Source organism: Anolis carolinensis, chromosome 3 (assembly GCF_035594765.1).
Source record: "Anolis carolinensis isolate JA03-04 chromosome 3, rAnoCar3.1.pri, whole genome shotgun sequence".
In the NCBI taxonomy this organism is placed as follows: Eukaryota; Metazoa; Chordata; class Lepidosauria; order Squamata; family Dactyloidae; genus Anolis; species Anolis carolinensis.
The window spans coordinates 224990482-225007301 of NC_085843.1; the positions used below are offsets into that span (position 1 = coordinate 224990482).

At 41.6% G+C, this 16820-nt stretch overlaps 1 protein-coding gene and 1 long non-coding RNA gene across 3 annotated transcripts in view; one reads left to right on the forward strand and one right to left on the reverse strand.

Moving 5' to 3' along the window:
• shoc2 (SHOC2 leucine rich repeat scaffold protein) overlaps window positions 1-6072 on the reverse strand; it is a 67714-nt gene extending 61642 nt beyond the window's left edge. The window contains exon 1 of one of the 2 annotated variants that reach the window (XM_062976264.1): window positions 5928-6072. The gene's annotated coding sequence lies outside the window, so the exon portion shown is untranslated. Of the gene's footprint in view, window positions 1-5826; window positions 5891-5927 lie in introns of those variants that run through there. The other variant, XM_062976265.1, reaches the window with a different exon arrangement.
• Window positions 6073-6127: 55 nt separating this feature from the next.
• Window positions 6128-14982, forward strand: LOC134297771 (uncharacterized). The gene is made up of 3 exons (XR_010004640.1): window positions 6128-6191; window positions 9686-9806; window positions 13887-14982. It is a non-coding gene; the product is annotated as an uncharacterized LOC134297771 (long non-coding RNA).
• The last annotated feature ends 1838 nt before the right edge of the window (window positions 14983-16820 follow it).

The window sequence follows — 16820 nt, forward strand, 5'->3', positions numbered from 1 at the left end:
AATCAAGCTTGCCAACTGCAACATTTACACTTGCTTCAAAGAGACAAAGGGGTGTCAAAGGCTTTCATGGCCAGAATCATTAGGTTGCTCTGAGTTTTCTGGGTTGTATGGCCATATTCCAGAAGTATTCTCTCCTGATGTTTCACCCACATCTAGGGCAGGAGTCCTCAGAGGTTGTGAAGCTTTCCCCTGTGTTTGGAAAGTGCAGAAATTGAAATTGGTGGTGGGTGTCTAACAACCATGCCATGCTGGAATCAGGTGGCCCAGGAAAACGGGATGGCTGTCACTTCCTGCCCTCTTCCACCCCGTTGCTACCATCTAAAAGGAGGGGGAAAGCACCTACCTGCTCCTCCACGATTTTTCTTTCTGATTCCGTGCCATGTGACTGACAAAAGAACCTGGGAGCGGGTAGCTCACTCTTTCCAGATTCCCTTACCAGTCACATGGCACAGAACAAGGAATAGAATGCCTTTCTTCTACTTTTTAGCTGGCAGCAATGGGGTAGGGTAGAGACTGAAATTCAGACCCCTGCCCAGTGGTACCAAACTGGCTTTGGCATGGCTGGGCAGTAAGAATGCCCTCTCACAGTCAAGGTGCCTCAGGGTGTCCCTGTAAGGCCTCAATGCAGGACAGAACAAATATTTTGCACGCTAGTTCCATCCCAGACAAAGAAACTATTCAAATAATGAAAATCTGAGAAATCAGCATTCTACCATTTTAATCCATAATCTAACCCAAATGTAATGTTGTAACAGGACACTTGATAGCAGACTGAGTAGTGAAGGACTGAGCTCATACGTCACTTCTTTTCTATGTTCTCATGGTCTCACCCAAATCGACAGAGAACAAAAAGACAATACTGATGTATAGAAGAAACTGTGATGCAAACTATCAAAAGAACAGTTAACAAGAAAAGGAAGTCTTAATTTGCCATCTACTTTATATAACCAGGAAATGAAAAATGAGAAATCTGATCCTATGTTCACTGTTGAAACAGAATACTGCAGCATCTGCACTATCCCACACTCATTTCAAACACTTCTTGGAAGACTTTTCTCTTCTACCAGTCTTTTTCAGCACTCTAATTTGGAACCAAACTACAATGCTTGTCTTACTATCAATTCTTGGCCATATATTACAATACAAACCACCACATACATTGATATAATTTCTTATAACATCAACAATCAAATTCTAATCAGAAAATTAATCAAAAGAAACTACAAGAAGTACACACAGAAAACTAGGAGACATCCATAAATCAAAGACTATTGCAAAATGTATTCATCTGTGCATAGAAGACTTGTCTGCTACACCTAAATAAGAACCAGATTTTAATGTCACACAGATACCTAAGACAGTTGATAGTTGAATGCCTATCCCTCCGTGCATCGTGACATTTGTAATCTGAAGCAAACTACCATTCACCAACCTTCCATCACCATTATGACACAAAGACATCATTTTCTATGCACATAAACTAATAGGAGCACATAGTATTATATCCTCAATTTAAACCACGTGTCTGTATTTTCATTCTGTAATACTCCAAGCACAATACACTTACCCTTCATCTCCTAAACTGCTATCAACCTGTGTAAATGACCATAGCCAGTCCACTTCACTTGTTAAATCCAGAAAAACCAACAGCCCAACAAAGCCAATTAACATGTGATGATTATCACAAACCAAAATGAATCCAGCTTCCATCTGTTAGATAATCTTCCTGATTTATTGAAACATAGATTAATCCATTATCAAATCTAAATATTTAAACCCATGTCAGCAGTAACAAACCTTAAAAAATGTAGCCTATTTAAAATATGACCATAAATGTAAGAAATGTCACAAAATGTCCTTGATAAACACTGGGCAACAGTCCAGAGATCAGGAAGGCATTTATTCCTAAAATATGGCTGACAGTATAACATAACTTTAAATATGACCAACACGATTGAAATTACATTAAATAAAAATACATATATCAAAGCAAAACACAAAATGCAGTTCTTCCTGTAGAAAATTACTGACAATCTATATCAACTACAAAAAGAAAAAGAAAAAAGAAACATTCACAACTAAGCAATTTTATGGCTACAAATGATAGAATACAGGACACAATCAAAACCCAGTCACAATTATGATACATCTGTGGAAAGATATATTTTCAATCATAAGCAGTTATTTTAAACAACTACTTCAGTTTCCATTCAAAACTATATTTTAAAATTTATTTAATAAAATATTGAGTTGATAGGAGTTTTAATCTTTTCAAAGATTTAAAATATTTGCATTATTTTTAATAAAATACCTGAAATGAGCAAGTCTGAAATCGTTTTTTAAAAAACTATGTTGGACCATATGCTTAATGGACAGTGGGCCCTTGATATCCACTAGGGCAGTGGTTCTCAAACTATGAATCTCCAGATGTTTTGGCCTACAACTCCCAGAAATCCCAGCCAGTTTACCAGCTGTTAGGATTTCTGAGAATCGAAAGCCAAAACATCTGGGGACCCACAGGTTGAGAACCACTGCACTAGGGTTTGGTTTCAGGTTTCCCATAGATACCAAGATCTATGGAAGCTGAAGTCACATTATATACAATGGCATAATAAACTGGCATATAAAATGGCAAAACCAATGTTTGCTATATGGATTTCTTGTGGGCATATTTTAAAGCTGTGGATAGTTGAATCCATGGATACAGAATGTGTAGATATGGAGGATCAACTGCATATGAAAACACATGAAAACAAATATCAGGTGACTGAAATTATAATCCAAAAGCAATACACAGATATCAAATTCTTTACATTTTATCTGAAAAACAAATATTTCAATACAGGTCCAACAGAATTGATAAAATAATTACAGCAACACTATGCATATCTTTGAAAGGGAGAATTATTCAGACACATTTGCTATTAAAATGCAACTACTGCTCTCAAACAAAATATTCAAGTCACCTAAAGATTCAAGTCTTTACATAACTTATTTTCCTTCCATCCTCACGAGAAAGACAATATGCCCTTCTCAACTTCCTTAACTAGCATAATCTTAACAAGACATTTATTTTGAACAAAGTATTTTCCCAATCATATTTTTTTCCAACAAAGAGACCTGCTAACCTCAATCCAATATAGCTTGCTGAAATTCAGCAGCAAAGAAGTGGCCACTAAAAATGTTTACCAGAAATCTGTTTTGTTCTATCAATTGCACTCTATCTGTAGAAATAATGCATTTGACATCCCTTTAACTATAGTGCTCTCTGCTACGGAATCACGGGAGTTATAGTTTGGTGCAGCGACAGCACTCTCTGTCAGAGAAGGCTAAAGGCCTTGTAAAACTACCAATCTCACTAAAATGGTGTCAAACTAAATTAACTGAATAGTGCAGATGCACCCTTTCTCTGCCTTTCACATATACTCCAACGAGATGGCGAATGCCAAGAGTGGATCTACACCAAGCATGGGCAAACTTCGACACTCCAGGTGTTTTGGACTTCAATTGTGGGAGTCGAAGTCCAAAACACCTGGAGGGACAAAAATTGCCCATGCCTTATCTACACAATCAAAGGACTGCACTCAACAATAATGGTTCCATGTTATGGAATCTTAAGTGTTGCAGTTTGGTGTGGCACCAAGCACTCTTTGGCAAAAAAAAGTTGATAGACTTTGTAAAATTACAACCTTCACGATACTACAGCACTGAGCTACAACAATTCAAGTGGTGTCAAGCCCCATTAATTCCACAGTGCAGATGTACATTTCGTGCCACCTGATTTCACTGGGGGAATGAATCAAATCCATGTTTGGCCCCACTGAAGAAGCTGTCTGTGGCAGTGCTCCGTGTTCCAAAAGGGTGTGGGTGCTTTTTGTGATCCAGACGCTTCCTGTTCCTCCTCCTCCTCCTCCCCTTCCCCTCTCTCTCTCTTCTTTCCTTTTCTGCAGGTTCTCCGCCTGGTGCTCTCCTAGGCCCAACCTCCTCCAGGCTTTGCAGCAATACCACCAAGCACAGCCTTCTCTCAAATGCTCTGGGACACATACACACCCACATGCACTGTGTTTCCCTTCTTTGCAGGAGGCGAAGGCGTCATTTGTACAATTGGAATCCCTCTCTGAAAAAGAGGGCGGAACCGTGTCATCTCCACCCCTCTTCCTCCTTTGAATCCTCCCTCCCCCAATTTCTTCTTGGTCCTGTATAGCTGATATTTCCCTTCCCAAGCCACCCATGCAATCCCTCTCTGAGGGAGGAATCAAACATTCCCTATTTCTGTTCCTTTCCCCCCTCTACACAGCTCATTTCCCCCTCTACATCCCATAGACTTATCTTATACCTTTAGACCCCACTTCCACTCTCTAGAACCCCACTTCCACCTGTAGAACCCAAATGTTCCCCTCTAGACCCTTTAGACACCCTCTAAAGCAGGCATGGGCAAATTTCGGCCCTCCAGGTGATTTGGACCTCAGTCCCATAATTCTTGACAGCCTATTGGTTGTTAGGAATTATGGGACTGAGGTCCAAATCACCTGAAGGGCCAAAATTTGCTCATGCCTGCTCTAAACACACACTTCTTTTCTCTCTCCCCCCCCCCCCTCTATATATACACACATATACATATATGCATGTGTGTGTACACTCTGAGGCCACAGAGTGAAGAGGGGGCAGCCAGGAAGACACAGCTCCATCGTGTCTTCCAGCAGTTGGGAGTGAGTCCTGGAACTGAAGGAATGACAAGCAGCTATTATCTGAATTTAAGCTATTTGGCCAGGAATAGAAAATAATAGCACAGGATCATATGTTTTGACAAATGGTAGATTTGTGTGAAGCCCAAAGGAGTGGATCAATGACAAATCGGATAAAGGAATAAAGATTAAAGGTGTATATGTGCACGCACGCACACAAACACATATGTAAAGGTGAAGGTATCCCCTTGACATTAAGTCTAGTCAGGTCCAACTCTGGGGGATGGTGCTCATCTCAATTTCTAAGCCGAAGAGCCGGCGTTGTCCGTAGACGCCTCCTAGGTCATGTGGATGGCATGACTGCATGGAGTGCCGAAGCAGTATCTATTGATCTACTCTCATTTGCATGTTTTCGAACTGCTAGATTAGTAGAAGATGGGGCTAACAACGGGAGCTCACCTTGTCCCACAGATTTGAACCACTGACCTTCTGGTCAGCAAGTTCTGCAGCTTAGTGGTTTAACCCGCTACGCCACTGCACCTATATATCTATGGGGCAGACATTTACTACCTCTGTTCCATTTACCCCTTCTAGAACCGCTACAGATATTTCTAGAACCCCATATTTAATGGTTTTAAATATGTATGTTATATTTGTAAATAAGGATTTGTTTCTGTCAGTTTTAGAGAGGCAGGTTGCTTTCTATGTTCTTATTGTACTGTTGGCCGCTTTGAGTTTCGCCTTTGGGCAGGAGAAAAGCCGGGTAAAAATCGACTCAGATAAATAATAGAATCCCATTTCTCTTTATCCAGTTCCCTCCTTTGGACCCATTCTCTCCAGACACGCCAGAGCAGGCATGGACAAGCTTTGGTCCTTCGGCGCTTAAGCGGCTGAGGGGGGAAAGGAAGGGGCCTAAGGCTGTTAGGAATGGTGGGAGTTGAAGTCCAAAACACCTGGAGGGCCCAACTTGGCCCATGCCTAGTCTACATCTCTCCAGCCCCCCCCCCCTTTTAGGCCCCCCTTTTCCCCCTCCAGACCCCTCCAATCTCCTCCTCTTTTTCTCCACCCTTCCATGTTGATCTTGAGGTGAAATGGCGCCCCTCCAGGACCCCCTTTCCCGCCTCCCTGGGTCCTTCCCTACCTCTCCGGCTCCCTTCAGCTCCTCCGACCTCTGCTTTCCCTCCCTTTCCCTTCCCTCTTTCTCCGCCTCCTTCCCTCCCCCACTAGCCCTTTCTTCCTTACCGTCCGCCATCGCCTCCTCCTCCTGCTTGTTCCTTCGCTCTTTCGCTCCTGCCGGCCACCGTCACCGCGGAACCCGTCACGGGACTCGCCGCCCACAAGGCCTCCGCCGTGACCATAGAGACGCCGGAGGGAGGGCAGGTGGAGCGGCGCCTCCTGGACGCCGCCATCTTGGCTGCGGGCACGCCGTGGGGGCGGACTCCTTTGTTGCTACGGGCAACAGGCAGGCGCGGTGGAAAGACCAGGAAGGAGAGAAGGCCTGAAAGCGTGTGTTCTTTGGATAGGGACATTCTTATTGTAGCATTAATGCCTTGCAAAACTTCAACTCCCAGGACTCCGTAGCATTGGGCCATGGCAGTTTTAAGTCAGTAACCTCAGCCTTGGGTTGCTGTGGGTTTTGCAGGCTGTATGGCCATGTTCCAGAAGCATTCTCTCCTGACGTTTCGCCCACATCCATGGCAGGCATCCTCAGAGGATGACCTGAAGGCTGCCAGGTCCGAATCCCACCCGGGGAGAGCGCGGATGAGCTCCCTCTATCAGCTCCAGCTCCATGCGGGGACATGAGAGAAGCCTCCCACAGGGATGGTAAAAACATCCGAGCGTCCCCTGGGTAACGTCCTTGCAGACGGCCAATTCTCTCACTCCAGAAGCAACTCAAGTTGCTCCTGACACGGAAAAAAAAATCCTTAGAGGTTGTGAGGTCTGTTGGAAACTAGGCAAGTGGGGTTTATATATCTGTGGAAGGTCCAGAGTGGGAGAAAGAACTCTTGTCTGTTGGAGGCAAGTGTGAATGTTGCAATTGGCCACCTTGATTAGCATTTGAGTAGCCTTGCAGCTTCAAAGCCTGGCTGCTTCCTGCCTGGGGGAATCCTTTGTTGGGAGGTGTCAGCTGGCCCTGATTGTTTCTTGTCTGGAATTCCCCTGTTTTCAAGGTGGTGTTCTTTACTTACTGTCCTGATTTTAGAATTATTTAATACTTGTAGTCAGATTTTGTTAATTTCCTTTCTGTTGAAATTGTCCACATGCTTGTGGGTTTCAGTGGCTTTTCTGTGTAGTCTGGCATGATAGTTGTTAGAATGGTCCAGCATTTCTGTGTTCTCAAATAATATGCTGTTTCCAGGTAAGTTCATGATGTGCTCTGCTATGGTTGACTCCTCTGGTTGAGTTAGTCTGCAGTGCCTTTCATGTTCCTTGATTTGTGTCTGGGCAATGCTGCGTTTGGTGGTCCCTATGTAGACTTGTCCACAGCTGCATAGTATACAATAGACCCCTGCAGAGGTGAGAGGATTCCTTTTGTCCTTTACTGAACCTAACATTTGTTGGATTTTCTTAGCCTTGCTCAGAATACACGAGTGTTCTTCGAAATGTTTCCTCACGTTTTAATACTCAATTAAGAATTTCAAAAACAAATGAAATCACTCTTCTACCTAGTCACCTTCCTTTGCATTTTTCCCCAACATCACAGCAACTTTTTGGTGTTAAAAAATGGTTTTCAGTTAAGAGTATTAGCCACTGATGCACCTGCTACACAATCAAAGCACTCCCAACAGAGGGCCATCCAGCCTTGGTTTCTATCTTTATAGCCTAAAAGTTGAGGTTTGTTGCAAAATGATAGCATTTCAAAAAATTACCAATCAAGAAAGCAGTAATTTTTGTTGATTATATTTGAAAGGTGTGTCATTTCAGCATCTGGAAAAAATTATGGGTTCAGGGGCCGAATGAGACACAGACGGATTGGAGACAAAATCAGAAGGTTTACTCTCAATGGCCAGAGAGGATGTCGGCAGAGAAAGCACTCCAAAGAGCTGACACACCCCAACTGTGAATACAGGGCATATTTATTGTATTTTGACAGCTATTCAGGTCTACCACGCTGGATCGTGATTGGCTCTGAAACTGTCTATTATTATTATTATTATTATTATTATTACTATTATTATTATTGAGTTAGTCCAGCTAAACAGTGGGACAACGCCGGCTCTTCGTCTTAGAAATGGAGATGAGCACCAACCCCCAGAGTCGGTCACGACTGGACTTAACGTCAGGGGAAAACCTTTACCTTTACTATTACAGAGCAAAATCGGAAAGTCAAAATGCATGTCCTCATAGAGCTGGATGTCCCCATAGAGGTGTGCCTGAACTAATAATTTAGGGTCAGCTTATCAATTTCAGCTCTTGCTGGATCTTTCCATCTCTTGGCATAGATAATTCTTGCCACCATAATAATGTATAATCTTAGTCTTCCGTGTTTTCTATCAAGCTGGTCATCTAAAATCCCCAACAAGTAGAACTCTGGTTTCGGCATAAATTTGACCTTAATGGTTTCTTTAACTAACAAATGTATTTAAGACCTATATTTCTGGGCCTTTTTGCATGACCATCACATATTATAAAATGTCCCAACATTTTTCTCATACTTGCTAGAACTACCTTTATGCATCTTAGATACCATCTCAGAAATATTTATTTCTGGTCATTAGGTAAAGGCTGTCCCCTGACATTAAGTCTAGTCATGCCCGACTCCGGGGGTTAGTGCTCATCTCAATTTCTAAGCCAAAGAGCCGGCATTATCCATAGATATCTCCAAGGTCATGTGGCTGGCATGACTGCATGGAGCGCTGTTACCTTCCCACCGGAGCAGTACCTATTGATCTCACATTTGCATGTTTTCGAACTGTTAGGTTGGCAGAAGCTGGGGCTAATAGCTGGAGCTTACCCCACTCCCCGGATTCGAACCACCGACCTGTCAGTCGGCAAGTACAGCAGCTCAGTGGTTAAATCCACTGGGCCACCAGGGCTTCTGGTCATTACTCAATGTAAATTTCACCACACTCTTATACTAAACTGCAAGGTCAGCCAGCTTGACAGATAGACTAGTCACAGGACACAGACAGGACCCATTACTACTAACTGTTCCCAACAAAAATATAAAAGTGCAGAAACCTTTTGAAGAGCCCTTGTATATTTATTTAGGGGCCAGATAAAGCAGGAAGGTAAGCCTTCTCCCGGATGTTAGAGTTGAAAGCATCAATCCTAATGCATGCTCACGGTCCCTTCTTACGCATGTTTAACCCATTCTTAATATGTGAGATTCATTGCCAGGATGTTTATGATGGGCACAAGCATTGGTGACATTTTCATAGGGGTTTAATAGGAGGCCTTTCTTTAGCTGGCTCTACTACACTGAAGAATTATTGCAATTTGAGGCCACTTTAACTTCCATGGCTCAATGCTATTGAATTGTGGATAGTTTGGCAAAGCACCAAGCACTCTTTGGCTAAGAAGGCTAAAGACCTTGTAAAACCACAGCTCCCATGATTCCATAGCACAGAGCCATTACAGTTAAAGTGATGTCAAAGTGCATTAATTTTATCTTTAGTCTATAGATGTCCCATGAACAGCATCCAAGGAAGGAAAAATATCATATCAGGAACCACAAGGGGTCAGGCTTTCATAAATACAGGATCCTGTGTGTACCCTAAATACTATCTTTTTAAGTTAGGTCCCATTTCATTTACAAGGGATATAAAATTGAAGACTTCCTCAATGAAGACGAGAAAACAAAAAGAAGGGCTCAACATTTCCCTAAAATCTTTGAAAAGTGGGCACATTGATCCGTTAGAAATCCACTTGAGCAAAATCACTGATTCCTTTTTTCATTAAGAAAAGAATATGTATGAATGATTTAATATTTTAAAATGTGTCTCTTTAATATATCGCCCATTATTCTTTCCCATTGTTTTTTTAAAACAATTATACAGGAATAAGTAAGCAAGTAAGTAGTCAAGTAAGATTGAGAAGCGAACTGGAGAGGCCATTTGGCAAACGAAATAAAAAGGATAACATTTGCTGTATTGGTTGCAAAAATCTATCATGCAGATGGTGAGTATGAAAACTGTACATTTTGTACATAATTCACCAACTGAACACCTGGTTTTGTAGAAGTCAGTGAATGTTTGGTACAATAAATGAAGTGTACATCCGCTCCTCTCAAATAAATAGGCATTTAGACACAATATAAAAGAGGACAGATTATGCAATAAACCAACATGTCTTAGACAATACTACCATGAAGTTGTTATTTTACTGCCGAGTAAACAGTTTTATGTTTCCCTCCATAAATGTTTGTTGTACTACACAAATCAATTCATGATGTATCAACAATGCTTATACAAGAGAATCAGGACATTTTTCTACCTACTGAGATAGATAAAATCAGAGTTATGTTCTTGCCATGATTATGTAATAGATCTGCTTCCCAAAAATATTTGGGACCTTCCACACAGCCATTTAACCCAGACTACCAAGGCAGAAAATCCATAATATCTACTTTGAACTGGGTTATCTGAGTCCACATATATTGGTCCATATATTCCAATTCAAGGCAGATAATGTGGGATTTTATTCAGCTGTGTGGAAGAAGCCTTTCTTGTCATTATAAATATTCTTCCTCTTCTGCACTAATTTACAAATATACATGGTTGCCAATTAAGTGGAGGGGGTTGCAGTACTGTACACATACTGTACCTCAAAATAAGGGTGCCTCTACACTACAGAAATAATGCATATTGACCCCACTTTTAACTACCATGGTTCAATGCTATTGGAATCTGGACAGTTGTAGTTTGGTGAGATGGCAGCACGCTTTGACAAAGAAGGCTAACGGCCTTGAAAGACTACAGATCCTAGGATTCCATAGTGTTGAGCCATAGCAGCTCAAGTGGGGTGAAACTACATTAATTTTACAATGTAGAAGCATCGTTAAGTCTCATCCAATTGTGAAGTAATAAGGGTTCACTTCATTTGTGGTGTAACTATGTACAATTTAGATATGTTTAGAATTGCAAGGGTGTCCTTTCACTAAATGGTGAAGGAATAGGACATGTGCTTTTTAAGTGTGGTTTCATATTTTTGCCACATGTTCCAGTACTCAAGCAACAATAGACACATCTGCCCTGAAATTGGCAAAGAAGGAAGCAATTTCACTATGCAGATTATATGTGAAGCCCTCGAACCGGTTCAAGGCCTGGATGATGCTTATGTGCACTGGATAAGCTGGCCGCAAACTGGTGCCAGGACCCACAGTATTGGGATCATTTTCACATCCTCCCACTGAAATGAGCATGTGCAGATGGCCGGGGTGCCCGTCCCTTAACCAGTTTCACCATGCGATGTGGTTTACATTTAAACCAGTGGTTCCCAACTTTTTTTTTTACCAGGGACCACTTTGACTGGAGACCGTTCTTCAACATTAGTACCAAAAGGGTTACGAATCAGTTTTTGGTCAACTTTAGATTCGGTTTGGTTATTTGTGGTGCTGATTCAGAAAATTGCATTGGATAGACCACATCAGCTCTAGTTTCTGATACAGAACATTTGTCATCCAGTAGTTGTCATCTGGTTGCCTACAGGAAACCATATTCAATCGTCTGGAGCTTTTATTTTTTTAATTTTTTTTGTGTCAGGAGCAACCGGAGTTGCTTCTGGAGTGAGAGAATTGGCCGTCTGCAAGGACGTTGCCCAGGGGACGCCTGGATGTTTTGATGTTTTTACCATCCTTGTGGGAGGCTTCTCTCATGTCCCCGCATGGAGCTGGAGCTGATAGAGGGAGCTCATCCACACTCTCCCCAGGTGGGATTCGAACCTGGCAGCTTTCAGGTCAGCAACCCAACCTTCAAGTCACTTAGTCCACTACGCCATCTGGGGGCATCTGGAGCTGATGTGGTCTATCAAATGAAAATTTCTGAATCAGCACCACAAATAACCCCAGAAACAGGCCTAAAAACAAAGACACCAGGAAAAAAATATTTGGTTGGGCTATGTTATTATCTGTAGTAGTAACTGTGAGTCGTGGACCATGTTTCACTTCTTGCTGACCACTGGTGGTCCACAGGCCGCAGGTTGAGAAACACTGATTTAGATGCACTGATGTGCATTACAAACTCCGTTTTGGAGTATCCCCAACTTTGTTTATCCTGTTTTAAAGCTCTTCATGTGTATTGGTGTGGATGTTTGTGGCATGCATAAGTAGCTGTCAAGCTACTTTCAAATTGCATTAAGTGGTCAGTGTGAATATATTCAATGAGTTGGGCGGGAACAGAGTGGAAAGCAGCAGAGAGAGGATGCAAGGACTTCAAAGTGGAGAAATGGAGGACTTGGAGAATCATGGACAGATTAAAAGAGTTATGTAGATCAAGTCAGAAGTGGGTGATCATTGTAGTTGAAGACATAAGCTGACTAGGGCTGAAGCAAAACCAATTTCCTCTGTGGAAACTACAAATTGCTATTCCCATGTTAACTGTGTGGAAGAGATTTGGCCCTGCTGCTACTTGTGAAAGGATGGATTTGAGATGGACCTATTATCCATTACATTTGGTTTACTTTTCTTCAGTCTTCAGTATAGATTGATATTGATACAGGAGAATATGAGTACTGATACAGGAGAGTGTTTTTCTGATGCAATTCTGCACTCATGATACTACTCAGTTGGCTCAATAAAAGCAAAGCAGAAGTTTCCACATTCACGATAATTTTTACACTACTGAAAATTATGAATGTGACACAAATGTGCTGCTTTTTGAGCGGTGTAAATACAATTCCTTAATCCATTCTGAGCAACAGGAATCTTTTCAGCAACCAAGGAGTTAACATTCTCATTCTATGAATTATTCACACAGCAATGCTACTCCTTAAATACACATTTTTTATCAGGAATTCAAAGTTTTCACACATACACACTGAGTGGCTTTTCCAGAAACAAAGCACTACTTTATCAGTGATACATTCCATGTCCTACAAATATGCTGGCGTTCTCCAGTGTTTTATCTAGTGTTCATGTAGCAGCAATGATAACAGGCATGCAGGGACCATGACCGAAGGATACTGCATTTTAAAAGTGCTTTCTGTAAATCGCATTCAAACTAGATGTGGGAATCTTGCAATCCTCAAAATGTTTACTGAACTGTTTACTCACAGCTAGTTTAGTGAGGAATGCTGAAGGTTGAAGTTCAACAGCATCTGGAAGGTCACAAAAGTCCCAAGCATTTTAGTGCTGCTGTTTGATATAATAGTAGATAGGTATCAATCTGGTCAAACGTACCTGGACTAGCAGCACAGCAGAAAGGAATGCTTTCTTGGGAACATATAGACTTAAAATTAATGGCATATCCTAAGTCTCCCAGAAGTAAGCCGTGTGGCCCCTCTTGTATCCAAGAGCTAAACTTGCTGTAGTTTCCTAAATATCTGGTATATAACATGACACAGGTATACTAATTATTTCTAATGTCTGTCCAACTGCATAGTAACATTGCAATCTGAAGGAACTATGTAGGATTGTGTAGTTTAATTGGGACTTTGGCCCAATCTGTTTTGACCATTTAATGTAGTTCAGAGTTAGTTTCAAACTGTGGTGACCAAACAACAAACTTCCACAGAAGCATGTAAAAGAAAACCCTTAATTCACACCTGTGCTCTGTCATTTGTGTAATCACCATCTGGGCCTCAAACTGGTTCCAGGATTTCTTATTTATTTATCTGCACAACGAGGCACTGCTTTCTTCAATACCAGTTTGAAACTGCATTAAATAGACACTACTGATGGTCCTTTGTCACCTTTAACCAGATACCCTGGAATACTTGGTCAAATGTATCTACAAAAGCTCATGGTTCTTCACATGATTTGTATGTTTGTAGAAGAATAATGCCATTGTGTAAAACAAAATTAGGAATGGGTTTTAAGGTTAGAAAAACTGAACACAATGGATGCCTATGTACTAAGTAGGGAATTTTTGCAAACACATGGAGTTCTGTGCTTTGGCAAATTTTCAGTGAATTATCCAAACCATAATTGCTGCTGCAGGAACCAAATGAAGCAAATATGGAAATCGGCATGAGATTGCTAAACTGGTGTACTTTGTACACGTTAAAAGCCATGGAAGTTAACAGAACTTTAATTTGTCATAGGAAGGAAGTATGCAGCTGCAACGGATCTGAAGAAGAAAAAGATCTGTGAACTGATAAAATTGCTCAAGTCCTGCTCTGCTCAATGCCCTTACAGTGAATACTTTCCATGTGCCTCCATAATTTACGCCATGCTACAGATGGCTGAAGCCTTCATATTTAGAGAGAAAGAAAGAAAATGCCTCTCCAAGTTTGATATTTAAAATGCCTAATTCTATTAATCTGACACGCACACCTTGTCACTAACACTTACTTATATCAGGGGTACTTTGTTTCTGCCTAAAATCAGATTCCTAATCAACATATGAACGTTTTTTTTCAGTTTGTCTCTTTGCACTTTATATCTGAGGATATGGACACCCCATTTCTCCAAGTAAGAAATGTTTTAGAATCCAGTCTATTTCACTTGGAAAGAAGTGATCGTAATCAGCCTTCACTTCACAGTTACCAATTACTATTTTTCTCAAAGAATAACAGTTTTGCATATAGACAGGTTTAATGTGAGAGTACACTTTGGAATGAACAAGGGAATGGCAGACTTTTTTCGGATTTAATTCTCACATAATCAGAATTTACTGAATTGCTTTCTCAAACATCTGTTGCAGCCAACCTGGTATTTTCCAGATGTTTGGACTACAACCTTCATCAGCACCAGCTAGAACCTGAAATTGTGGTAGTTGTAAATTGGCAAAGACTAATAAACGAGATGTCCATCTGAATTAGTTTTCCAAACTACAATGCATATTAGGGTATGGAAGATGTATGTCACTCCTCCAGTCTCATTTTCCCTCATTGCCAGTATGGCAGATGAGGAAGGAAGAACATCATTGGCTCAAACTGATATCAGAGAAAGAGGCTCTGATTCATAGAATCACAGAGTTGGAAAAGACCACAAAAATTATCCAATCCAGCCCCCTGCCATACATGAACACACAGTCAAAGCATCCCCGACAGATGGCCAGTCTCTGCTTTAAAACCTCCGGAGAAGGAGACCCCACCATGCTCCAAGGCAACATATTCCACTGTCGCACAGCTCTTTGTGCTGGGGAGTTCTTCCAGGAAAAGATATTCCTTCAGGTGGCATTTCTTTTCCTGAAATTTGAATCCATTGCTCTGTGTCTTAGTCTCCAGAGCAGCAGAAAACAAGCTCATCAACATGACATCCTTTCAAATATTTAAATATGGTTATCATGTCCCCGCTCAGCCTTCTTTTCTCCAAGGTAAACATACCCAGCTCCCTAAGGCACTCCTCATAGGGCTTGGCTTCCAAACCTTTTGATCATTTTGGTTGCTTTTCTCTGGACATGTTCCAGATTGTCAATATCCCTTTTGAATTGTGGTGCCCAATATTGGACACAGAATAACAGCTGAGGTCTGACCAAAGCAGAATAGAGGGGCACCATGATTTCCCTCAATAATATACTCCTATTGACAGCCTAGAATCACATTGCTTTTTAAAACTGCTACATCACACAACATGTTCAGCTATTGATCTGCTGTTTTTAGGCCACATATGTTCCTTGCACATTCATTGTGCATTAATTTCTGCTGGGTGAGTACAGTCAGTAGAGACACCACATCTATGTGGGAAGCAAGCCTATATGCCAGCATTTCTCAACCTGGGGGTCAGGACCCCTGGGAGGGATCGCGAGGGGAGGGGGTGTAAGAGAGATTGCCAAAGACCATCAGAAAACACATATTTCTGATGATCTTAGGAATCCCTTTGGCAGAGAAGGCTGGATGTAGTTGAACTACAACTCCAAAACTCAGGGTCAATGCCCACCAAACCCTTCCAGTATTTTGAGTTGGTCATGGGAGTTCTATGTGCCAAGTTTGGTTCAATTCAATCGTTGGTGGAGTTCAGAATGCTCTTTGAGTATAGGTGAACTATAAATTCCAACAACTACAACTTCCAAAGGACAAAATCAACCCCCCTCCCCCAAGCCCACCAGTATTCAAATTTTGGTGTACAGTGTTCCCTCACTTATCGCTGGGGTTAGGTTCCAGGGCCACCCGCAATAAGTGAAAATCCACAAAGTAGGGACGCTATATTTATTTTAATATTTATACATTATTTTAGTAGTTATACACTATTTTAAGTTTTTATCAACCAATCATGTGTTGATAAATCGCCTCCTTCTCCTCCCGTTGCCGCTTGGGCTCCTTTTCTCTCCCTTCCTCCCTTCCTTAGTCTGCAAATTATAATTTTTATGAAATTTAATAGTATTTTAGAGCTTATTGAAAAACCGCAAAACAGCGAATCCGCAAAAAGTGAGCCACGAAGTAGTGAGGGAACACTGTAACAGGTATTTGTGTGAAATTTGGTCCAGATCCATAGTTGTTTGGGTTCACAATGCTCTTTGGAGGTAAGTGAACGACACCTTCCCTAAATCACTTGTCAGTTCCTCCCAAATCCCTCCAGTATTTTCTGTTGGTCATGAGGTTTATGTGTGGGAAGTTTGGCCCAATTCTATCAGTGGGGTTCAAGGGGCTCCTTGTAGGTGAACTATAAATCCCAGCAACTTCAAGTCCCGAATGTCAAGGTCTATTTTCACCAAACTCCACCAGTGTTCACATTTGGGCATATAGAGGATTTGTCCCAGGTTTGGTCCAGATCCATCATTGTTTGATCCATCAGTGCTCTCTGGATGTAAGTGAACTACAACTCCAGAACTCAAAATCAATGCCCATCAATCCCTTCCAGTATTTTCTGCTGGTCATGGGAGTTGTGTGTGCCAAGTTTGATTCAACTTCATTGTTGGTGGAGTTCAGAATGCTCTTTGATTGTAGGTGAACTATAAATCCCAGCAACTACAACTCCCAAGTGACAAAATCATCCCCCCAACCCCCCCCCCCCCCCCAGTATTCAAATTTGGGTGTATTGGGTATTTATGCCAACATTGGTCCAGTGAATGAAAATACATCCTGCATATCAGA